We start from the raw sequence: 23,613 nt of genomic DNA, 5'->3' as shown, positions 1-23,613 counted from the left end.
GAATCAAAACAGGACATTAGATGTGATCACTTGGAAACAAGATACGTGTTGTAAAAGCACATTGACTGGCAGAACTTAACAATATGTGATATTATCTCTCTGTGTCACTATGTGTTTCTGTCATCCCAGCAAAATGAGTGTAAATTCCGTTCTTCCTAAATACGCTGCAAGAGTTTTGGTTTGTATGTTCCTACAAGATGCAAAATAGTTTTCCAGAGGAAAGTTGCAAGTGCATGATGCTATGTGCTGAGATGCTGAGGGGAGGCAACTCACGTCATATACAGCCCAGATACCAGCAATATTTGGGAAACGAGAACTATATGGTCAAGCATTCACTAATCCTACCCATAACCTGCTTTGCCCATATCAAACCAGAAGGTTTGTATGTTCCTACAAGATGCAAAATAGATTTCCAGAGAAAAGTTGCAAGTGCATCAGATGTACTGAGATGCTGAGGGGAGACAACTCAAGTCATATACAGCACAGATACCAGCGATATTTGGGAAACTAAAACTATATGGTCAAGCATTCGCTAATCCTACCCATAACCTGCTTTGCCAATACCAAACCAGAGCAAGGTGTGGTGTCTGTTCCTACCATCATCCCGCTTTTTAGCTCATGTCACCACCAAAGACATCCAGTCTCTTCCTAGGTTCTTTGAGAGAAGGTTCACCACCTCCTTCCTTTCCCTAAAGTTCCTCGTGATGGGCTTCCTGAGGGAATCTGGAAATTCATTGCTAGACGCTGCTGTTAAAGTAGTGGTTTTGAATTTGGCTTTCTTGTGGCACTCAAGGCATCTGAGCTTCAGAATATGGCCCATTTCATTCATTATTAGCCAAACGGGGCCAAGTTCCAAGGGTCTGGGTGCCCTGATGCGTGGAACAGGGCAAAAATATAAACACATTGACCTTCAGGAGAATTAACTAATAACTTTCCAAAAGCAGTGGACACAGCCACCCTCTGCCCTGTGAAAGCCACCTAAACCCCTCGGAACAGATGGACGTTAAAGATTACCAGCATTTAGTTCGAGGTGGACAGAACTCAATGGGATGGGTGATAAATGTCCTAACAGCATTTAGTATTTATTCTATGTGATCTGAGTATCTTCCAGTTAAACAAAGCCCCCAATATTACTACAGTTTAAAACCGAGTAAAGAGTTATTCTTATTCTGCAACAACCTACTGTTACTAATCTTGGGCTTTTCTCCATGGCTACCACATCAAAACAGGAGATAAAGATAAAAGAGAGAATTTCTGCCAATGAAATTTAAGTCCATCTCTCTGAAAAAAAAAAAAAAGATACTAAAAAGACAATACGTATGTTCAATGCCCTGCAGATTCTGAAATTTTCACGGAGATTTCTCTGCCACTCTCTCTTGCAGACTCCCCATGTTTATTCAGTGTAGGGTGTGGTGGTGTTTGTCTCATGCAGAAATACCAAGAATTGTAAATTTCTAAACACAATTGTTTTCCTTTAAGAAACACCTGCGTTTGTTAGTGTTTCTCTCTCAAAGAAGTATTTCCTTTGGTAAAATACTAATTTTTCTCTCTGGCCATTTCAGGAACAGTTACAACAATTAACTAGTCCTGCTCCCTGAGGTTTCATGGCCCATCCACTGCTGAGGATGTGAGAAGCTTTCTCTGAGACACCAGGAACCCACATGCAGGACACCCATCCTTCACCGCACCAGCTATCAATGGGAGCTGAGCCCCACTCTCACCCCTCCAAAGGCAGGAACGGAGACATTCAAAGATTGACTCTTGGGGAACATTTCCAAGGTAGGGATGTTACCTTTCAGAGTTTCCCTAAGGTTTTCCTGGCATTTATTCTCCATAAAGAGGAGTCTCATTAAGCCAGAAACCTGAGGTTCTTGTTGTCAACGAACCACTTTAGAGCCAGAGTAAAAATCCACTCTAAAAGAGTGTAGAAAAGAATGGCTCCTGAGATTTTTTTTTGAGGCCAGCTCCTGACTTGGGGAGCTTGAGGCAAGCTCTAGGAGGGGACACTGTCATTAAAACCTTTGCTCTCCATATCGTGAAGACACCAGAGTCTTTCCTATGAAATGTAAAAACTTCAGACTCCACAAACACTTGTGATTGTTCCAGCCCACGCTGTAAAGGTGCCACAGCAGCACAGAGCAGCAGTCAAAACAAAATAGGAGTGGAAAATAGTGACAACATTTTGTCACGTAGTAATTGTCAACTCAGGGCCTGCTTGCTACATACACACACGCACACACACACTCACTCAGAGGAGAGTTTACAAGTTTGCTGTGGTTTAATTTGCTCTTGGGCATAGCTTGGGACTGTTTCTAGAATAAAACCTTTTGGTGCAGCAGATAGCTTGGGAAAGGATTTGCCTCTGGGAGCAGGAAACAGTTTTAATCCCTCCCATGTCTCTTGGAGAATTTTTTAATTTTAAAGCATTGATAATTATGCTAATTAGAGCTTACCCCCAAATGACAATGGAATATAAATGTTGACAGTAGCTAAAACATACTGCAAATGTGCAGCAAACACTTCCTCCAGAGAGTCATCTACATTACATGATAGCTCAGCTGGGAAGAAGGGGAGTTCTTCACATGGAAAAGGAAAGTAACTGTATCTCTGATCCATGTCATCCCAAGGTGGCACTTCTAGACTTTCCTGGATAGCCATGAATCCACTGTTACTTTATGCCTTGGGAATGCTTTCCCACATAATATGTGTTAATATGTCCAATTTAGTTCTCAGGCAAACCTGAGCCTTTCCCTTAAACTGAAGACCCTGGCTCCAAAAAGGGATTTGAAGGGAGCTGTTGAGGAGCTTGCATTGCTTGCTGGTTTGAAACTCAAGGACTGAATACCTTTCAAAGTTCTAAATTCTCCACGTGCTTTGGTAGAACTTCAAAAGGAACTCAGGAATATGTTGCCATAAAGTAGTACTCCTTAAGTGTTATCCTGCTTCTGGTAGAGCAATCAAAGCAGGCTCCTAAGTGGGCACTCCTCCTATGAAGAGGAGAGAAACACGGCTTGGATACCCTGTGGTAGATGCTGGACTTTAGCACTCACTCCTTTTTGGCTTTTCCTGGACCCATGTCTCCAGATATGAACCTCATTTTATCTTCTGGTAAGAGACACAGAGAAGTCAGCCTGTGTACATTTGTTATGCCCAGTTATGGGGTCTTGTTCTCATCACAAAGCCTCTGTTTGGTCCTGCAAGCACAAGGACCCTCCATGCTAACAACAAATACATAATACATGAAGGTTCCTCAGTACTTCTCCTGCATTTTTTTCAGGCACTCTAAAAAAACCAAATTCTTCTGAAATCTTAACAGGAAAGAACTTACAGAACAACTCCGCTTACCAAAACCCACATGGAAAAAGTTTTAAAACCCTAAACAGAACCTTTTTACCATTTTTAAATTATGCTATTTTAAATATTTAGTGATTTTTTTCCTCTAGCTCAAGCCTTTTTCTTTTTTTTTATTTTATCTAAGCATTATGAACTTCCATCCAAGTAGTACTGCCGTTACTTAATCCAGAGCCTTTAAAGCACATCAGGTTGGATGCCTGACCACAGAGCTTAAACCTCTGGAGATAGCACAGACAGAATGTGTTGCATGACTCTGCCTGAAGCTGATTGCCTTTAGTTCCCAATAAAGTTCATCTGAGATACTTCAGACACCTTGCGGTCTGTAGGGAGAACACTGTGTACTTGCTCATTTATCTCAGGGACAAAGCACTGACCTTGCTAAAACACTGGATTTGTTGTGTAGTCCCAGCTTCTCCAAAACAAAGGTTTTGTTTTCAGCCCAATCCACTGGTAAGAGCACCCGATGGGTGCCATATGGGAGGTCTCCACATGGTTCAGTCCTAGTGTAGGAGACAGAGCGGCTGCTTGAATCCACAATATCAAAGGGTTAGTTCAGCTGCACAGGTCCTATTAGTCCAAGGAGTAGAAAAATAGATGGATTCCAATAGATCAAGCTGACTCCTGAAGTTTTCCCTTGGAATCACAGACCCTTGTATAGCTAATTCCAATCTCCTGGCAATAAGCTTCCTTGTCTTTGTGATCTTTTACAGACCCCTTCAAAGCAGTGCACAGGATTCCAAGGGCTCATGGCCTATGGGTTGAAAAGCCCTAGAAAAACAGAATGCCTGTGCTTATTTTTCTGAAGATTGCTTGTTAGGTTTCCCATCAACAGCCGTAGGATGAAATCTTGGCCCCAGTTGAACTCAACAGGAATTTTGCCACTGACTTAAATGGAGCTAAAATGTCACTCCTGCTATTTGGCAAGTCTATTACATCCAGACAATGCTGTAACATCTGGCTTCAACCGAACACACAGAAAAGTTTCCTCCCTTAGCCAATGTCCTGTGTTGTCTTCAGAGACTATCTCAAGAAAAATGAAAACTTTGTTCTTGGCAAGTTTCTTGTAAGAAAGAGTGGATCCATCCAGTGACACTATCAGAACCAAATCCCTGTTCTTTAGCATATAGTGATTGGCAATAGCATCAATGGATCCCCTGTCATTTTCTGGGAAGAAAGTCAAAAGCGCCCATCTACTGTTGAAAGTCATTCTGTTGTAAAAACTTTGTTTATAACAACAGATCTGTCCTCGTCTGTGGTTTCCCACAGTTGTGGGGGGTTTTCACCCAATTCATCTTCTGTTTCCCAAGCCACTGGAAGGTCCCTCGCTAGGTTAGACAGATGCTGTTCTACATAAACCTCTCTCTGCTTATGGTGATCAAAGGTAAGGCTGAAGGATAACTGATTATAGAAGAAAAACTGATGTGAACTGGTTTTCCTCTCTAAAAACCCAGCTGAGACAAGGCATTATTGTTCCATTGCAAACTATTCAGGCTAGATCAACCACAAGTGGGGTACATCCTTTCATGGCAGAAAAGAATAAAGGTATAGTGTTATTTGATCAATGGTGACTTAAAAAAATCTATTTGAATGGGAAGAAAAGGGATGTACTAAGAGAAAGGCTTTTATGCTTACAGTAGACAAGGATCTGCACACTGTTGTTCCCTGCTCCGAGGGCTGGTGAGTTACAGTACTGCACACCTGGGCAAAACCAGCTTCCTTCCATCTCACTCCATCCCCTGGGAAGCAAAACCAAAATCAGTCTCCAGTATCTGATGAGCCTTAATTCCCAGCACTTAAATAATTAGCTTCTCAAATGTACGAAAACAACTCTCATTTTCTGGATTAATGAAGGAAGCTGGGTTCCACTGAGCAAAGCTATTATGGAGCTGCTAATGCACGGGTTGATTTCATCGCCTGCCACTAAGCACAGAGCGATGTGGGCTCCTGGGAGAGCAAGAATACAGGGAGAGTGATGCTGGAGGGTTAAAGTGGAAGGCAGTAGGGGAAACCCTAGCAACACTTTGTGGTTTTGTGCAGAGGGAGGGCTGGGTTTATTTGTGTGTCTGCTGAGTTTTATCTGGGTTTGTGAAGATCCCACGTAAGCCAAAAGAAGGCTAAAGCTCAGGGAGATCCTAAGGGGTGGATAGTTTGCTTTAATCACAGACCAGGCAATGGCAGCTTCTGAAGCAGGGTAACAGAAATGTAGCACATGGAGAAGCCTAGACTTTAGGTAGCTTTGCAGCAGCTTCTGCCCAGGCTCTGTAGCTAGAGCAGCAGAGAATGGCAAGAGCTGCACTGCGATGTCTTTTGCAGTTGGAAGGCTACAGCAGTACTGGAATGTACATGTCCTCCCTGTTTGTTTGGTGTATGAGTTGATAGGAAACTGGTTGCAAAGAGTCAATCTCTTCCTTGCCTCATCTTGGCAGGTTACAGGCATAGAAACTCTTCAAAACAAACCTCTGTCCTTTCTTTTCTATTTAGGCACAGGACTGGTGATTTCATTTCTCCTAACTGGAGAAGGGACTGAGAAAATGTCCCAAACGACTGCAAAGGCTGCTTGGCTCTGTCCTGGGAGATTTAATCCTAGGGCATATTACATGAACAACTCCACAGCATTAGGACTGTTCCCTTCCTCTCTCTGTATCACTATTTTGCTGCCTTGCCCCAGATTCTACTTTTTCACACAGGCAGAAGCAAAAGCCCACACTGGACCTCTCTTTGTGGTACATCGAATGGGGAACAGAGAATAATTAGGAAATCGGGGCTTTTGAGCTGTAACTACAGCTATTCAACAAATGCAAAGTCATGCGACTTCTCAGAAAACAGGAGATGGAAAGGCCTAGAGCAGTTCAATTCCTTAGATTCTTCAACCATCAAAAAGCCCTTCAGTATGGGTCATTAGTACATCCAAATTAGTGGACCTGCAGTTCTGGATGTGGAATTGGGGCTAAACAGCTTTTTACATTGAAGTTCTTGTAACAGCAGTACAGTCAATATGCCCTCAAGCAGAAAACATCTGTCACACCCTGCAAAAACACAACAAAACACAACTTTGACCTCTGTAAGAAAAGCCTGAAACTGTAATGGAAGCCCTGGGTCAATAAGGAAGCCTTGGAGCAGACATGCAGTGGGAATTGAGAGATTAATGAGGAAATCAATGGAATTGTGATGGTTCATGCAGCAAACTTTTTTGTTTCATAACCTGACTTTCGGAGATCAGGACCAAGGACACTAGGGACCTGCAGATGCTTAAGAACCTCAGCACCTTCCCTAAACAGTTTTCTAGAGGTGGCCACTCATAATTAAGCATCTTTGAAAATGCAGAGATGCTGCTTCTTAAGTCAGGGCTTGTTGGACCGCTGACTTCACAGGAGCTACATCCCATGTAATTTAGCTGAAACAATCAGGAAATAATTATGTACAGTGTAGAGTTAAAAGATGGTGATTAAACTGTACAAATAAATAACTGAAGTGACTAAAAAAAATCCACCCGAAGCCTACTTATTGGAGCAGTATTTAATGTAAATGAATCACTTAGTGGACAATGCAACAATCATCTGTTCAGCTTCTATTCATTATCAAAAACAATACAAAAGGATTGGCAGGGAATAGCCATGTGCCAGAGGGAGCCCTTTAGGAAATACCACAGAATCTGGACTGGCTTTTGTCTGTTCTTCTATTGTGTTCTGACAATGCTTCACTAATGAACATCCAACGTCATTTTGGTTGTCCTTTTTTTAGGTTTTTTTTTCCCCCAAAACCAAATCAGTAGTAATCTTGGCCTTTCAGAACGAACTGAAATGCTTGTTCATGTTAGGAAGACTTCCACGCATTATGTATTGGATTTGCCAAGGTTTAAGAGGCTGAGGTTGTCTGGTCTCTGGCAGCCCAGGAAACCCCACAGTAGGTGATGAGGCAAAATCCTTCCATTTAGGCAAAAATCCATTAAGTTTTAAAGATATCATCACCTATCTTTGAGACTTCAAATGCTTAGTGAATTCAGGACTTAGCGAGTTGTATAATCAGTAAACTCATCTTCTGTTACTCCATTTGAAATGACACTAACCCAATTCTGTGAAATAAGCTGTTTTTCAGTAGGGTGCGTTTGTACTTAACGTGCGCAGCATTATCTCGGGAGTTACCTGCAGGAAGCTGTCAGCTAAAGGGGATCCCCATTAGTGATCTGTGGAGGTAAACACGCCAGGCACACACCTATCCTAGAAGAAACAGAGGCTCAGGAGACAGTATCAAGCACTAAAGTACTGTCCTTATGCTTCAGAAGTAATGATCCACTGGCCTTTGGAACATCTGAAAGTTCAAACTTGATGGTGTAGCAGGTACCCGTAGGGTTACCCTTTTCTTACCTGGATCCTTGGCTCATTCCTCCGTCACTGCTGCAACTCACAGCTCCCACAGTGTTGCTGGTTCAACTCTCTGCAGACCCGCCATGTAAGCCACATCTCTGAGACCTTCTGAATTAAGAAAAAAGGGCAACAATGATACAAAATAGAGAAGAGAGCAGGGCAGATAAGCAGGCTTTGCTGCCGAGCGAAAGGCACGTGGAACTCCACCCGGTTTTAACTTCTCAAGGTTGTCTCCGAGGTTGTTTTATTTTGTCTTAAAACAAAATCTTAGGCTCTGCAGCAAATTTCTTCAGCCAGAGATTATTTTTGTCATATTCAGTGACAACAGAATATGTGGGTTTCTAGTTAACACTATCTAAATTTCGAGATAGAAATGCACACTTCATAAAATCTTGCTACTAGCTCAGTCTTCCAAATAGAAGAGACAGAGATGGCACCAAACCCCCTAGGGCATATGCTTGCAAAATCTCCACCAAGTTAGCTGCATAGCTTGGCTTGCAATTTGGGACTTTTACTCACAGCATGTATTCAGAATGGCCCATAATGAAGGTGGGACTCGAGGGGGGTGCTGCCAGCCCATACTGGGACCATTTATGATATTACTGTTTTCAGCTTCTTCCTGTCCTTCAGCTGGAGACGGTTACTGTTGAAGCAGAGGCTCCAAAATGGGTGGCATGTCTTCTCCATGGCCACTACAGTTCATTGCTTGGAATATTAATGCAACCTGAAATAGCTGGCAGTTTAGATTAATAGGCTGGGCTGAGAATGGTGACGCACAGTCCAGCCTGTCACCTCGGGTACTGGTCAGAGACCTCTGACAGTGGGATGGGGCAGCAACACCAAAAATAAATCTTCCTGGAACCGCCAGAGCTCTTCAAGAGGCACCATTAGTATCAAAGCTACTGGGGTCCTTCAGTTTGAGACACAGGATGCCCAGTACCTACGAGGCAGAACCGCCACGTAGAGTCATGAAAAAGGGTGGTTATAATAAAGCGGGAATTCCAAATGTTGCCCTTTGACTTAATATTTTTACCACTGGAGCTGGTTTGGGCAGGGAGGGACAACTACTCAGCTTCTGATAAACAATAGTTCATTTCGTAAGACCGCTGCCACCATTTGCACTAATTGACACTTTTTTTTTATAGCAATCCCTGTTAAAAGACAAAAGATCTCAAGTATCCTTTTGGAAGGAAAAAAAATCTTGATTATGTTAACACCCAGTATATTAAAGACATCATCCTAATATTGGGATACACTGAGGAGGAACCAGCATAATTAACCCCTGTTGTTTAACAAACTTCCCCTAAAATATCCCCAAAAATGTCTTCAGTAAAATTCTGTTCCTCCCTGCTCTGGTAAAGAAGGTTTAGGGTTTTTTTTTGTAAGTCCCTTGAGTGGCTGCTTAAGTCAGGTCTCACTGTAATTACATACCTCACAGCAGTGCGGGGAGACTTAATTAAGAGAGTCACTGGAGGTGTGTTGTCAGACAGATACAGCCTCGTCCTGTCGGAGGAGGGATTGGGATCCAGCTGCAGTGGGCAGGGAAAGGAGGACAATTAAAGTTTGCAGAGGGTTTTGAGATCCTCCTGCAAAAAAAAGCAGCACAGACACACCCAGCAGCCTTTATTCAAAGCCCCTCGACTCCATCATCAGGGAGTCTGTGGTTTTAAAAATCTCTCTGTACTCACCAGGAGACGCTCTGCCACGCCGCAAGATTTCATATTCTCCCCCTCCACAACCACCCTCCCTTCCTTCAAAAAGTGTGACTCACCAGTTTCAAACGATGACATTTCATTCCCAAACTATTCCGGGAGCAGCTGGCTCCATAACACATGGGGATGTGGGGAAAAGGGAGGAGGGAGGAAAAAGCCAGATTGCGAAGTAAAAACCACTCATTCTCTCCCCCACACAGGTAGGTTGCTTTTAAATTTCAGAGGCACGTCCTTTGGGACACCCTGGCAAACTCCATCAATAAAACAAGCATGTTTTGGGAAAAAAAAAAAAAATAAATAAAATAATCTGCATGCGCCAGTGATGCAATTCCCTCTCAGCTGGGAGGGACTGGGAGAGCTAAATAAATAAAATAATCTGCATGCGCCAGTGATGTGATGCCCTCTCAGCTGGGAGGGACTGGGAGAGGGGTTTGCTCTCCAGATCTAATAGATGTGAGGAAATGCACTGTCCCCACTTCTCACTCTTCTTACGAGTTTGAACCCCGCGGTTCTGGGCTGCTCCTTCAAACGGTTTCTCTTTGCTGCAGACCCAGAGTTTAGTCATCAGCAATATCTTACTTAACGACGACCAAATGTATGTGCAGTGGGAAGATGACAACGAGGGGAATGACAAAGAAATCACTTGTCAGCTCCCGGTCCCGAGAGGAGTTTTGTGTCACACTGCAGTTTAGCATAGCTCAGTGTCCCTGCTGCGGGGACGTCACTGCCATCGGCGTAACATCCAGCACGTGAGGCCAGGGCTGCTGCAGGAACTGGCCTTGTGGGCTCCTCAGCACGCACACAGAACCGCTGCCGCTGGTGCCGCGCCAGGGGCAGAGGCGTAATCTCTCCTGGCCTCAGACTATAAATCTGTGCCTGGCTGATTGGCGTCACAGCAGCCGTCCAGCCCCATTCATTAATGGTTGTAAAATTCCACGGGGAGGGAGCTGTAAGTGATGTCACCTCGCCGCCTCCCCGATGGCACCGTCCACACGCGCATCGGCAGCGTGTGAGGGAGGCAGCCTGGGCAGGAGGGCACGGGCACAACGGGCTGCAGGTAGCCCAGCGAGGGAGGGCATGAGCGTGAACAAACCTCATGGCTGCAGGAGAGAGCCCCAGGACAGACTGGGAAGGGGCCAGCACCGGATGGTGATGGTCTGGGTGTGCTGGACCAGGGAGTGCTGGGGGCCACCAGCCCGATTTTCCCCGCTCACGCCGTCAGGGACGATGACAGCACACCACCACACACCCCGCTGTGCCCCATACTCCACCAGCTAATAACCGCTCCCCGTTGCGTGTCTGCACAGGAAATGTTTGATTAACGATTTCATTCATCTCCTCTGCTGCCTGTAGAAAAGGGAAGGCTGTTCTTGTGGCTGTCTCTACCCGGCAGCGGTTTGGGGACCCTGCACTGGCACATTCCAGCCTTTTCCTATTCTTTACCTGGGGAAGCCTTGCTGAAATCAGTGCTCGTTCAAGGAAGAGGAGGCTGGCTCCCTGCGTGGTGCTGTCAGGCAGCAGCAATGACCTTGGCTAGCTAACCAGCTCCTGAATACAAAGATGGGTATAAACACAGCAATTCCCTTTTTAATTTAAAAAAAAAAAAAAACCAAACCAACCAATCTTTTGCTAAGGTAGGGAAAGGCAGTGGTTTGTTAAATAAATGCCTCTGTCAGAGCTGGATTTTTTTTTTTTTTTTTCCTAGCTTCCCTAAATGCCCTTCACCAGCAGAGAGGGGGAGGGGACCTGCTCTTTGAAGCCTTTTCCTTATGGGAATAGAAAACACGGAAAGAATTCAATTCTCTGCCACAGCCCAGCAGCACTGATACACGCTTCAAAAACCAAAGCCCAGCAGACAAGCTGGCTGGTGGGTGCGGGTGGCTTGGAGCCTGTGTTACCACCAGATTAGCCTTGCTCAATATCCAGCATCATTAACTGTCCCCCGTGGTGTTAAAGCACAGAAAGAAGAGGGGAAAGAATGGAGACCGGGAAAGAAAAATTCGGAAATTCCGTGCAGAAAGAGAACTGCCGTTATTCAACTCTTTGATCAAAAGCACCATCTAGTGAAGAAAAGCCTCACTGCAGCTGGCATCGCTCTGGGGCAGCTGCACCAACGACAAATGGAATTTGACTTTCACCACAGGTTTGCCTACTAAAAAAAACCCCAAATCTCACCATATGCACAGCCCGTGTTGTATCTGAGGGAACAAGAACATGCCCAAAAATGCTACTCTCTGTGTAAATATTTCTCCAGTGGAAATGCCTTCTCCTCCTCCCATCATCTCAGCCACCCTAAAACCCGCAGGGAACGAGGCACCACAGGAAGAGAATGATTTCCATGGTATAATTTGGGAGCTGAGGAAAAGAAAAGGTAAGTGACCGGTCCAAGGTCGTGCAGGAAGCCAGAGGCAGATCCGGGAATAGAGATCAGCCACCCTGGACCCAGGGATGCCTGAACAATAGCACAGCCTCTCCCTCTGTTGTCATTTAACTCTTTCCTAACCCACCAAAAAAGCAGAAGAGGGGTAAGATACACACTTCTCTGCATATGTGCCTGCTGCCTTACAGCTCTTGGGGGTCCAGCCCTCAGACCATACTTGATTTTACCACTCTAAATCAAGGAGGGAAGGCAGGAGGGAAAGATGGGGTTGGATATCCTGAGATCAGCAAAGCTGGAGGTAGGCAATATTTCTATACCCCCGGCCTGAGCTGTCCACTCAGCAATTAAAGCAATGAAACGGTACCTCATTTGTCATGTCTCCATTTCTGCGTGTGACAAAGCATCACTGTCTCCCCTGGAGGCGTTCAACTCGGGTAAAATGGTTGTGGTGTACGTTTGAGGATTGTCAGCTGCAGGAGGAGAGGATATTGCTCCCTCTTCCCTGGCTTTTGAGTCAGCTGCAAAGACCAGGAACTTGCAGCACAATAATACATCAGAAATGCAGTCTTGCTAAGTCTACGCTGTTTTCATACTGAGCTCGGAAATGCTGCAGTGCAGGGTCTGGAAAAGAGAGTAATTATAAAAAAAAACTGGAACCAAGCCTCCTAGAAACTAAAAACAAAGACCTGGGTTCTGCAAAAACCTGCGAGTGCAGTAAACTGAACCTACAGCAAAATTGTGCCTGAGAGAAGACCCGAGAGACCAGGGAGTCCACCAAGAGTTCTCCAAAAGAGGTTTGATGTCCTTGAGTCAGAGCCCAGTTCCAAACCAGACAATAATTGGTGCAAAAATCAGGACCATCTTCTTGGGGCCGCTGCCTGGAAGGGACACAGACGACTGATCTGCACAGAGCTGCAGGGGCAAAGAATGGAAAAAGCCCCAAGAAGCCTTTCTCTGCTTTCTACCCTAGATCTCTGTTTCTTTCCCTAACACCCAAGTCTGTTTTCATTCACTCCTACAAGCCCCAATCGATGCACGCAGGGAGGGGAGGAGGAGAGTCTGCACTCCTGCACCAGAGGCCGAGACAAGAAAATCTTTAATCATGCCACAGCCCTTTGAACATTTACATTTTCCAGCCAAAGGCACAGTGAAATTGGGAGCTTTCAGTTCAAACTAATTCAAGGATGTTTTCCCTGGGGAAGGTTTTTGTTACCCTGCAGGGATCTCTGCACAGATCTTTGCTCGTAGCATAAAGCAACCAAAGCTTTTCTTTAAGAGAGAAGCTACATCTTATACCCCTTGGAAAAAGGTGACAAGTAAGAGCCAGGAAGAACTAGAGCACAAAATTGCTGCCCTAGAGAATAGGGTTAAAAGGCTGTAGATCTGCATTCAGTGATGCTTGCAGTAAAGCAGATGTCACCAAACACAAGTGCAAATAGTTTCTTGACTTTAGAGATATTTTTTCCCCCTCAAAAAAGAGCTCCTACACTGCAGGAGGGCAGCAACAGAACAGCAGGATGTTTGTCAAGGAAGTAAAACGTTAAAAGGATTCCAGCCCTTTGCAGTTCTGGCTTGACACAGTGAGAAAGAGGAGATCAAGTGCTAATAAAAACAACAGGCACAGTTTTAGAAGTTCATACATTTTTAAAATGTGCACCAACATTTACCAGTCAGGCCTGGACAGTCTCCACGACAAAAGTCCTCAATTTAGGAGAGACTCCTCCCTAATGTTTTTAAGAAAGGCACCTTGACACAAGTAAGTCACCCAACTGCCATCCAGTGTTGGAATTAAATGATCTTTAAGGTCCTTTCCAACCCAAACCATTCTATGATTCTATCATGTGCAATGTGTGAAACAGCAGGTTTAAACCAACAGTGAATTCGTTGCTAATTGCCTTAGGTTAAGCTAAAAAAACAGAATCCCAGTCAAAGCAACAAAGCCAAGCCTTAGTTCAATGAATTTCCTTCTCTAATTGCGACTCCAGGCAAACCCTCTGCGCTGTGACTCACTGCTCACACAATCACTGCAGGGCACTCATTTCAATCAGCTTTGCCAGCACCTGCCAGTCTGGCGACAGACTATTCCCTGTTAAAATAAACAGGCTGGCAGATACCAGGTAAATATCCACAGGAGCTTGGACAGACCTCTCAGGCAACTATACTGTCCTGTGAGAAAGAGAATGCATTAGGCTGCGGCTCATCCTGCCCTGCTTTGGTGGGGAAAATGATCTGAAATGGCTTCTTCCAGCCCCGATTTTCAGAAGACTCAACTGACTACAGCTTCCAGTAAGGTTGCCATGACACAAACTACCACTTCCTGGGTTTTTTTTGGTTTTTCAATATCATTTGTATAAATAAAATTATTCTTTCATTTCATGTTGGTCCTGAAGACAAAAAATAAGGGCATTAACATCAGACCATTCAGAATGTGATCTTTTTAGGAAAATCTTGAATTCTTTTCTCCTTTTTCCTGAAATATCGATCCCTTACTAATGGCAAACTTACTGAAATGAAGTCAGAGCTTCAGTGCATTTTCCTTATTAAAAGAGAGGAGCAGAAAACTCTTATCATAAAAACTTACGATAAAACTGTCTTTCAAAGAGCTGACGTAAAAAGTCATCCTTTATCCTGCTGCTGTTCATGGAGAAAAGACATCTGGGATTAAGCGCTTTTGTCTCTGGATGATGCTGAAGTATTTCCAGCTCCTTCCCTAAGTGTATCTTCTGCTCGTGCACACCGTAACAAACAGATGGAAAAACTCTCTGGGATGAAGCCGTGCACCCTTTCCTTCCTCAAGAAAAAAGCTCCTTATGCCACAGAGTCCCCAAAGGCCTGATCAGGTTTGTGCTCCAGCCTGGCAATGCCCTATTGCCCATTCTCAGTGCCATCACCTCAAGGAGGAGATGTAAAGCTACAGAACCTGTAGCACATTCAGGCCCCGTTTCATCACAAACCGAAACATTTCCACACCACCACCGCAGCCTGTGAGCATCACTGCAAAGAGCGCATTTAAAAACAGAGAAATCAGATTTCCCCCATTACGACTTTGAAAGGCACTCTGCAAAAATGCCTCTTTTCCTCCTTTTACAAGAACTTGCTATTCATTCTTTCTCAAAGTCACGTATTGCAGTCTCACTGCACTTTCTCCATCTTCAACTTTCACATGGAGATGTCAAAGAAAACAGACTTTAGGTCAATGTAATCAGCAACATGCACATAAAATAACGACCATTCCTAGCTCCTCAGAGACCCTGTCTGGAGGCCAAATCGGAAATTACAAAAGACTCCCCCAAAACAAGCCACAAGAGACAGCCCACCCAGCTCAGCTGCTTTGGAACAAGTGAATTTCTGTCTTGAGTCTGACGGTAAAAATTAGCCTGAACCGCAGGGGTTTGGTGAAGCCCACCTGCATCCACCGATCTGGCCCCCGTCCCCCCCATTTCTGTCCCTCCCTCGCTCCGGGGACAGAGCTCGGGCACTCCCCACCCGCTCCGGCAAACCCCAAGGAGCAGCCGGGCCACGAGCGACCCTGGGAGGAGGCAGGGGATAAGCAAGGCCCGTGGGAAGGGCCGGAGCCCCGCTCCCTGGGTGCCACCCCTCGGCCCTGGCGCTGCCCCGGGCAGGACGGGCCCAGAGGCTGACCCGGGCGGATAGGCCCGACGGGCGACAAGAGATACTTCCGGTTGGCGCGGCGGAGGAGCCGTCTGTCATTGGGCGCGTTGGCGGAAATCCCGCCTCCTCTCCGGGCGGCGCCTCAGGCGCATGCGCGTGCTGCCGGCACTTCCGGCGGTGGCCATGGTGACGGCAGTAGGCAGGTAGGGCCCGGTCTCGCTCCCCGAGGCCTCCCGCTCCCCTCAGCCCCGCTCCCGGCCGCTTCCCGGCGGGGAGGCAGCCCCTCAGTGCTGGCGCCCCCTTCAGGAGCGAGCGGGGCTGCTGACAGCTCGCTGTCGGCCTGCGGCGCCCCTGCGGCCTTGCCCAGCTCCGCCCGGCGGTGCTCTCCCCGGGGGAAGCCACCGGGAGGTGCGGCGGGGGCTGCGGGTGCGCTCCTCCGAGCGGTGGGCGGCTGGCAAACGTGAGAGCCTGGGCGAACCTGGCCCTCATCTGTGCGCAGGGGAACCCTGGGCTCTCGAGTACATAGTTCATACCGCACAGCTATTACATACATATCTCTATATAAATCAGGGTGGGGAGAGGCAGTAAGCCGGCTCTTATTTTCTTACTATGATTCTTCATCTGGTAAATGTCTGCAAAATATTTTTTCCGGCACAGCAAATGTTTTCATTTTTGAATTAATGCCACTTTGATTTACCTTCTTTGCTTCACAAACACACCGATATAGGATTTTGGAGTGGGAAATGAAGCTTGTAACTGAATAAAAGTGGCAGGAAGATTTCAGATGGTTCCTCAAGTCCAGTCTGTTTTTTGAGTGTTACAAACATATTCCCCCCTCCCTGTACTATGGGGCAAGGTGGTTGTTTTGCGTAACAATTATGTAAAAATGCAAGCAGGGTGCTGTTGAATGACTACTGCACTTCTGTGGCAGTCTTCATAATACCAGCTGCCATAATTTCTTTTAAGAATTCCAGTTGGGTTATTGTATTCCTCCTCCTGAGCGCCTTCTCTGTTTTCCTTTTGAAATGGTTGTAATGCAGTGAGGAGCTCTGTCCCTGCATTCCTTCTTAGGAGTTTTACTGCTTTCTGATGACCTCAGTGTATTTTTTACATTGCATTTACTGCTCATAAAGCTCGCAATGGAAGCTGATTATACAAGCATGTAAGTGCACACTGGCATTTCAGTAATTCAGTTGTTTGAATTAATGCAATCACTGTCTTTTCTCATTGGGTTTTGAATGAGTTTTTTGAAGTTTAACTTACCATTTATGGGCATCTTATGCATCAGAAAAATTGTCACCAAATTTCCCATTGGCTTATATTAAATCACTGACTTAATAGACAATACTATAGGATTAATTTATTTTTTTTCCTGGCTTAGACGTCTATAAGTTTGATTTCAGTTTCTTTCCAAAGCAGTTGGGGCAGTAAAACTGTTTAGCTATTATAAAATGCAAATAATGCTCGCTTTTCTCCTTGTCAAACATGGCTTTAAGGGATTTAGTGAGTTTGGTTTGCTGGAGGAAATGCCCATTTCCCCAGTAAATACCGGGTTTTGATACAGAGTGTGATGAGAAACTCATCCATCCGTTCAGTTGTGCTCAAAGTTCTCAAGAATCCAAAGGGAAGAAATTAAAAGTCTGTTTGCTATTAATTAGCATGATACCTATTTTAGAATGTGCTCTATAAAATCAGTATATGCCCCAAAGCTAATTACAGTAATAGAGAATTGCAGCTGATTCACAAGTTGCCTTTTTTCTAACTTCCCCACCTAGAGCGTGGACAGACTGGTATTGATCTTTATGGATGCTCTGGATTCAATACTAGAAATTTTTTGCTTACTATTAAAAATAATCAGAGGGTCATTGTAAATTTTGTTTCGTTTTGAATTCACCTTTATCTTTTTAATTAAATTACCCCCCCGTTTCAAAGGTCACAGACCGTATTCCTGAGGTTTGTTTTTAGAGGCAGTTCTTGGCCGTGCTAGCATTGGACAGAGCGCGTTTGCTTGGACTCCTGCCATTTCCAAATTTAAGTCGGGTCTGTCCCGTTAAAAGACCGGAGGGAGACACCATCTCACAGAGTCACTGGCAAGCCAGTTCTTTTCAAAGGTAGGATATTGTGCTTTCTTCAGACTAAAGTTGGTAGCTAATCAAACTTAAAGCTGCTGTGCTTCTGGACAAGGGCTTCCTTAGAAAAAATAATTCTTTTTCCTGCCTTTTATCCCCCCACCTTTTATATGACACCTTTTGATTTCTGAAAATAGCCTCCCAGTTGCTGCCATTTGTCATGTAAAGGACAATGTGATTCTAGGTGGCTGAAGCTAAAGGAGAATAGGTGTTGTTTAGGGAAATGATCGTTTTTAGTTTCTTTTCGGAGTTGATCTCACCTTTGCTGCCTTTAGTGCGCTCCTGACCTTATTAATGAAGATCCTTGTTCCTTCAGAAATCATTGTCCTGGCTTTTATGGGATAACATCCAGTTTTATTTTAAGAGGAAAGGTTTTGGAGTTTTTTGTTTTTGTTTTTTTTTTAAATGGATTTACGTGATTTATTTTATGGTAAGCCTTTCAAAAAGCTTCAAATCACCTATATTGCTTACATTATCGGTGTCCTTATTTCTGCTGTCTAATAACCAGGTTGCTCCAATCCTGCCTTTTGGGATGGAGAACTGAGAATTACAGGCCTTTATTTGAGCCGATTATGAGCAGTGTTTTATATGACACCTTTTGATTTCTGAAAATAGCCTCCCAGTTGCTGCCATTTGTCATGTAAAGGACAATGTGATTCTAGGTGGCTGAAGCTAAAGGAGAATAGGTGTTGTTTAGGGAAATGATCGTTTTTAGTTTCTTTTCGGAGTTGATCTCACCTTTGCTGCCTTTAGTGCGCTCCTGACCTTATTAATGAAGATCCTTGTTCCTTCAGAAATCATTGTCCTGGCTTTTATGGGATAACATCCAGTTTTATTTTAAGAGGAAAGGTTTTGGAGTTTTTTGTTTTTGTTTTTTTTTTTAAATGGATTTACATGATTTATTTTATGGTAAGCCTTTCAAAAAGCTTCAAATCACCTATATTGCTTACATTATCGGTGTCCTTATTTCTGCTGTCTAATAACCAGGTTGCTCCAATCCTGCCTTTTGGGATGGAGAACTGAGAATTACAGGCCTTTATTTGAACTGATTACGAGCAGTAGCTTCTCTCCTGCCGATAACCTGGTGTCATAAACATTATCTGTTAAGAAGTAATAACATTATTTTTTTAGCATGAATACACAAAGTTTTGAACAAAGGTAATAGTGGGGTCTCAGGCCTTAGAGCAGGAGGTTTGAGAATATCCAGTTCATCTCAAACTAGGTGTGGAAACCCGTCTGTTCCCTGCCCTCCCCCATGTTTTTAATGTGACATGGCATTATCTGACATGTCTTCAGCTATGTCAGAGTGTTACCTACCTTAAGTTGCATTTTATGCTTTTTATCTTCTCTTCCCAGCCTTTGACTTGCAACTTAGTAGTTTTGTTGATCAAGTCTTTTTTTTCCCTTATTTTCCCCCCTATGATCTGTCTCATTCTCCTTCAGATTGCAGCAGTTTTTTTCCCTCTGGCTTTTGCAGTGAATAACCCTAATAATGAACAGAATATAACTTCTCCTTCATGTTGCAGCAATTCTTTTCTTTGGTTTTTGCACCAAATAACCCTGAAAACTGAACAGAACTGAACTGCCACCCTGTTACGTCAGTAGCCTGGCACTGAGGTCTGTAAGATGGATGTAGTTGAACGTTCTGCAGTGTGGCTTGAGCTGATTTCCATGTTCTCTTATTCCACTGATATTTATATTATCAATGATTTTTTTTCAGCAAGTTCAACATGACAAGCTAAAAGGAGGACTTGTGAGTTTGTGATATAAACTAGACCATGAAACAAAAGAAAACTTACTGCTGTAGGTCTAGGAATTCTTTCTTCTTCCCATAACAATTCAGTTCAACAAGATTGTCCTCTTTCTTAACCCTGACTGAACTGAGATTATCTTTGTCAGGGGCTCTTTCTAAGGGGTCATTTGAGTACCTTCCTTGGAAGAAGGTACTGCAACTGTATGCCTGAATAAAAAAGGACCTACATCTCTGATGGGCTAGTCCTCTCTCTTGCTTCCCTCCTTCATCCAGCCTTTCTCTTCCCCATCCCATATTTCCCCTCCCCATATACCAGAGGGGATTACCTGTGGATTCACAGTAGCCTGGAAGCGGCAGAAGTGGGTTGTTGCTGCTGGCTGGGTTTATGGCTGGGACTGGGTAATTTGCCCAGTTCCTATATATAATGACTTGGGGAGAAAGAAAAACAGTAAAAGGCTAGGAAATAATCCCAAAAAAAGGATTAAAGGCAGACATTCTTTGTTTACAAAGTAGATGAATAAGGGATATGATTAAGGAATAAGTTAAGCCGGGATAACTAGCTCACATGGATGAGCAGTGGATGCTACATGACCAAAACACAGTGAGCTTTTAGCTGATTGGGTCGGGGGCTCTTTTCTACCAGCCCCTGTAGCAGAAAATTCAGTCCTTAAAAAGTCAACCTTTACTTTTGCCAAAGAATGTGAAAGAACTGTGCTGTAATCAAACACGGGACTCCCTCCCATCTCCTGGGGTGGTTTAGTTAGAAAAGCCCCATCTTCCCAGTTACCTTTTCATCTGTTTTAAGCCATCATCTGCATTTTACTGAAATCAGAAGCAAAGCTGGTCAGGGCCAGATTTTCAAAAGGCCTCAGCTTCAACATGGGCTCATGAAGGAAGTGCCACTCCACCTGTCAGCTCCCACTTTGGAAATAATGAAAGGTCCTAAATTGGAGCTGAAGGTTTTTGATTCCAAAATGTCCTGTAAGCCACACTGCTCAATGTCAGCACAGCACCTGTTGTCCCTGCCCACATCTTCTCTTCTCAATCTCAAGAGACCCTTGAGAGCAACAAAAATAAAAATAAAAAAAAATAAAAGGGACAATATAAAGAGGGCAGCTGTTTTAACTGACTAGCTGAACATGAACCAGTAAGGAGAACCTCCTCCTTATCCAGCCTAAAGAAGGCCAGTGTCCCAGAAATTATTTCAGGGGTGATATACACTCTTCTCTTGCATTAAATCAACTCTACCAGTCCTTTGCTGTAAATCAGTACAAAATACACACTCTTTCAAAGAGCTAGAAGAATAAGCCGCTGGTCTGAGCAGCCGGGTGCCGTGCTCATGCACTGCTTTGCAACGGAATGAGTTTAATCCTCCTTTGGGGTTTCTGGTTTCCCACTTTGGGCATATCCTCTATGCCCGGGGGAGCTTGTTGCCTGGATGTCTCGCTGCATTATACACAGTATATTACACAATTAAGTACTTTGTAGATACGTGAGTTGGCTCAGGAATGAGAAGTTCATGGTACCTTAAGAAGAGCTGTGTATTAGCTCGATGGTTTTATTTTTAGACCTTGTCAAGCTTATTTAGAGCTAGCTCAGCTATCTTTATGTGGGTTTTTTATTGTGTTTTCGTTATACCTCTAGAAATACTTACTTTATACAGTTCACTGTGGGTTCATCAAATTAGTTTGTTCACTGACCAGCTACTTGAGAAATTCTGTCCAAACCCCTAATGGAAATCTGGAAGAGCCTGATATTTTCCACATTAGCTCTGTTCCACGGCACGTAGAGCCTCTGTCATCCCCTCAGCTCCGCTCAGTCCCACTTAATGACACTGAATTCTGGCTTAGCATTATTAGTTATCTCTTGTCTTCTGCTTCTCATGCTGTCTTTTTGTTTGAAGTAGTGTATGATTTGCCTGCCCAGACTTTTCCGGTCTCTTCCTGGTAAAGATCTATCTTGCAGGTCAAACTCTAAGAGTTCAAACTCTATCTGCACAACAGGGAAGATATACTGATATTTGGGTTTAACTTTTGGGTCACACGTAAAGTCATATTGATTCCAGGAAGGGGTTGTAACTGACTTTACTGTGACAACAAGCATAAAGGCTTGGGGATATCTACAGTGGGAAAATTAGTGACCTTTTTTACAGCATAAGTATCACTTACCCTTTGGCCATGTAGTAAGCTGTAACATAAACTGCTCCCTTGAAGGCAATGGCTTAGCAAGGAGATTTAGGCTACACATTGGTATCAGAATCTAATTCCAGGGTGAGCTAGGTCTTGTAGATACCTTTAGCTTGGGTTTCCTTCACAGGTTTAATTTCAGTATATTAGAACACAGGTTCATGCTGTTAAACTGCATAATTAATGTCAGCATAAAAGTAAAGAGCATGAACGTAGGCTTTCGCCTACTAGACTGGACATGTGATTCATTTAAATCAGGTAACTTGTCTCTATAACAGGTGGTGAAAGACACTGGAGATGGAAGCACAGATTTTAGTGCATTAAGAGAAAAAAAAACTTACTCTGAGCTTCCAGAAGATAGACTGGCTTATTTCCATCTGGAATAATACACAGTAACTGGTCTCTGGCATGTAGGTGCTGCAGTACTGACTGTTCTAGAGAAATCTAAGAGGTTTTATTACAATCAGAAAATCTTCTTGATGGTGAAATGGTCTGTTTCCTTTCATCCTATGGCTCTAGGAAGACCGTTCAGAAAGGAAGACTTATGGATTTCACAAGCACGGTCATCATCCCGCTGCTTTTTGGCAGCTTGGGGATCTTTGCCGTCTTTCGGCTGCTGCAGTGGATGCGGATGCGAGCTTACCTCCAGGAAGCTGTGGTCGTGGTCACAGGGGCTACCTCTGGCCTGGGAAAAGGTAGGTACCGAAGGAAGGGCCCCAAAGGTAGGATAAGGAGAGGGTTGTGGAAGGGGCACCTATCAGGATAAAGCAGTGATGAGATGAAAGATCCAGTTGCTCTGAATTTGGAGAATCATACCTTGCACAGCCCTCCGATAGCCAGCCCAAAATTTGATGCAAGAAAATCTCAAAGTTTGTTGAGGAAAATCTTAATTGTGCTGTGTAAAATGGAGCTCATCATGGCAAGGAGCAAGTTGTGCTGTTCTTGTGCTGTCAGGGGTCTTTTTTCTAAATCCTGAAAAAGCCAGGAAGTTAAATTAATTCTCTCAAACTTCCCAGAACTGGTGTTCTGCATTCATGTTTGTTGTATTTCCAGATCCCCTGCCCTAATTTCCACTCTTTCTCCCTACCCCTCACCCCACGTTAAGGTACCTTTCCTCTTTTGATACAAATTCTAAATTCAAACTCTCGCCAACATTAACACCAGTGAGTAATTTTTCCTAAATAAAAACACAGAGGCTTTTTTTTTCAAATAAAATATGTTCTTTTTGTGAATTGATTTGTTCTCTAATTATGCTTTCTATAATTGCTTCAAAAGCTTCTTGAGGAGAAGACAAGGTGCTCTCTGCTATCAAGGCCTTTCATTAGGATGAGTACACTCATAGAACAAATAGCTTAAACTGATGCTGGTTTTGCATGTGCGTTTGTCGTTGAAGGCAGTGCTGTTCAGTAACTGAATGTCCAAAGGAGATAGAATCATAGAATTAGGTTGGAAGGGACCTTTAAGATTATCTAGTCCAACCATCCACCTAACTCTGATAAAAAACCGTCACTAAACCACGTCACTAAGCCCTATGTCAGCCTGTCTTTTAAATACCTCCAGGGATGGTGCCTCAACCACTTCCCTGGGCAGCCCTTCCAAGGCTTAATAACCCGTTCGGTGTAAAACCTTTTCCTAATCTCCAATCTGAACCTCCCCTGGTGCAACTTGAGGCCATTTCCTCTTGTCCTGTTGCCTGTGTCTTGGGAGAAGAGACCAACCCCTGCCTCTCTACACCCTCCTTTCAGGTAGTTCTAGAAAGTGAAATGGTCCTCTCTGCCTGTCACAACAAAAGAGCTGGGAGTGGTAAAAGAATTTGTATTTCACATTAAGAAGAGATAGAACTGGTATCTCGGGAGGGACTTTCCAGCTGTGATAGGCTGGGCAGATGAAGCACTGTGTGGTGTTGGGTATAGATTTCCACCATTGTACAGTGAAGTTTCCTCCCTTACTGACTCATTGGCAAGATCTTACACTAGCATAAGTATCACTTACCCTTTGGCCATGTAGTAAGCTGTAACATAAACTGCTCCCTTGAAGGCAATGGCTTAGCAAGGAGATTTAGGCTACACATTGGTATCAGAATCTAATTCCAGGGTGAGCTAGGTCTTGTAGATACCTTTAGC

General features: G+C 44.1%; 2 long non-coding RNA genes across 5 annotated transcripts; one reads left to right on the top strand and one right to left on the bottom strand.

Moving 5' to 3' along the window:
- Positions 1-392: 392 nt before the first annotated feature.
- On the bottom strand, positions 393-15,329 carry LOC106884840. 4 transcript variants are annotated; one of them, XR_001411303.1, is made up of 5 exons: positions 12,540-13,498; positions 12,175-12,431; positions 9,150-9,247; positions 4,987-7,826; positions 393-3,854 (listed from the first exon to the last, which is right to left on the bottom strand). It is a non-coding gene; the product is annotated as an uncharacterized LOC106884840 (long non-coding RNA). The 4 variants fall into 4 exon arrangements; XR_001411302.1 differs by having other exon boundaries at positions 393-5,090; positions 7,719-7,826; XR_001411301.1 differs by lacking the exon at positions 12,540-13,498 and adding an exon at positions 14,392-15,329 and having other exon boundaries at positions 393-7,826.
- Positions 15,330-15,580: 251 nt separating this feature from the next.
- On the top strand, positions 15,581-23,451 carry LOC106884839. The gene is made up of 3 exons (XR_001411299.1): positions 15,581-15,625; positions 22,010-22,185; positions 22,766-23,451. It is a non-coding gene; the product is annotated as an uncharacterized LOC106884839 (long non-coding RNA).
- The last annotated feature ends 162 nt before the right edge of the window (positions 23,452-23,613 follow it).

The sequence above is a fragment of the Calidris pugnax genome, unplaced genomic scaffold, assembly GCF_001431845.1.
Source record: "Calidris pugnax isolate Ruff unplaced genomic scaffold, ASM143184v1 scaffold17, whole genome shotgun sequence".
Classification (NCBI taxonomy): domain Eukaryota; kingdom Metazoa; phylum Chordata; class Aves; order Charadriiformes; family Scolopacidae; genus Calidris; species Calidris pugnax.
This window is presented reverse-complemented; position numbering and strand designations above follow the sequence as displayed.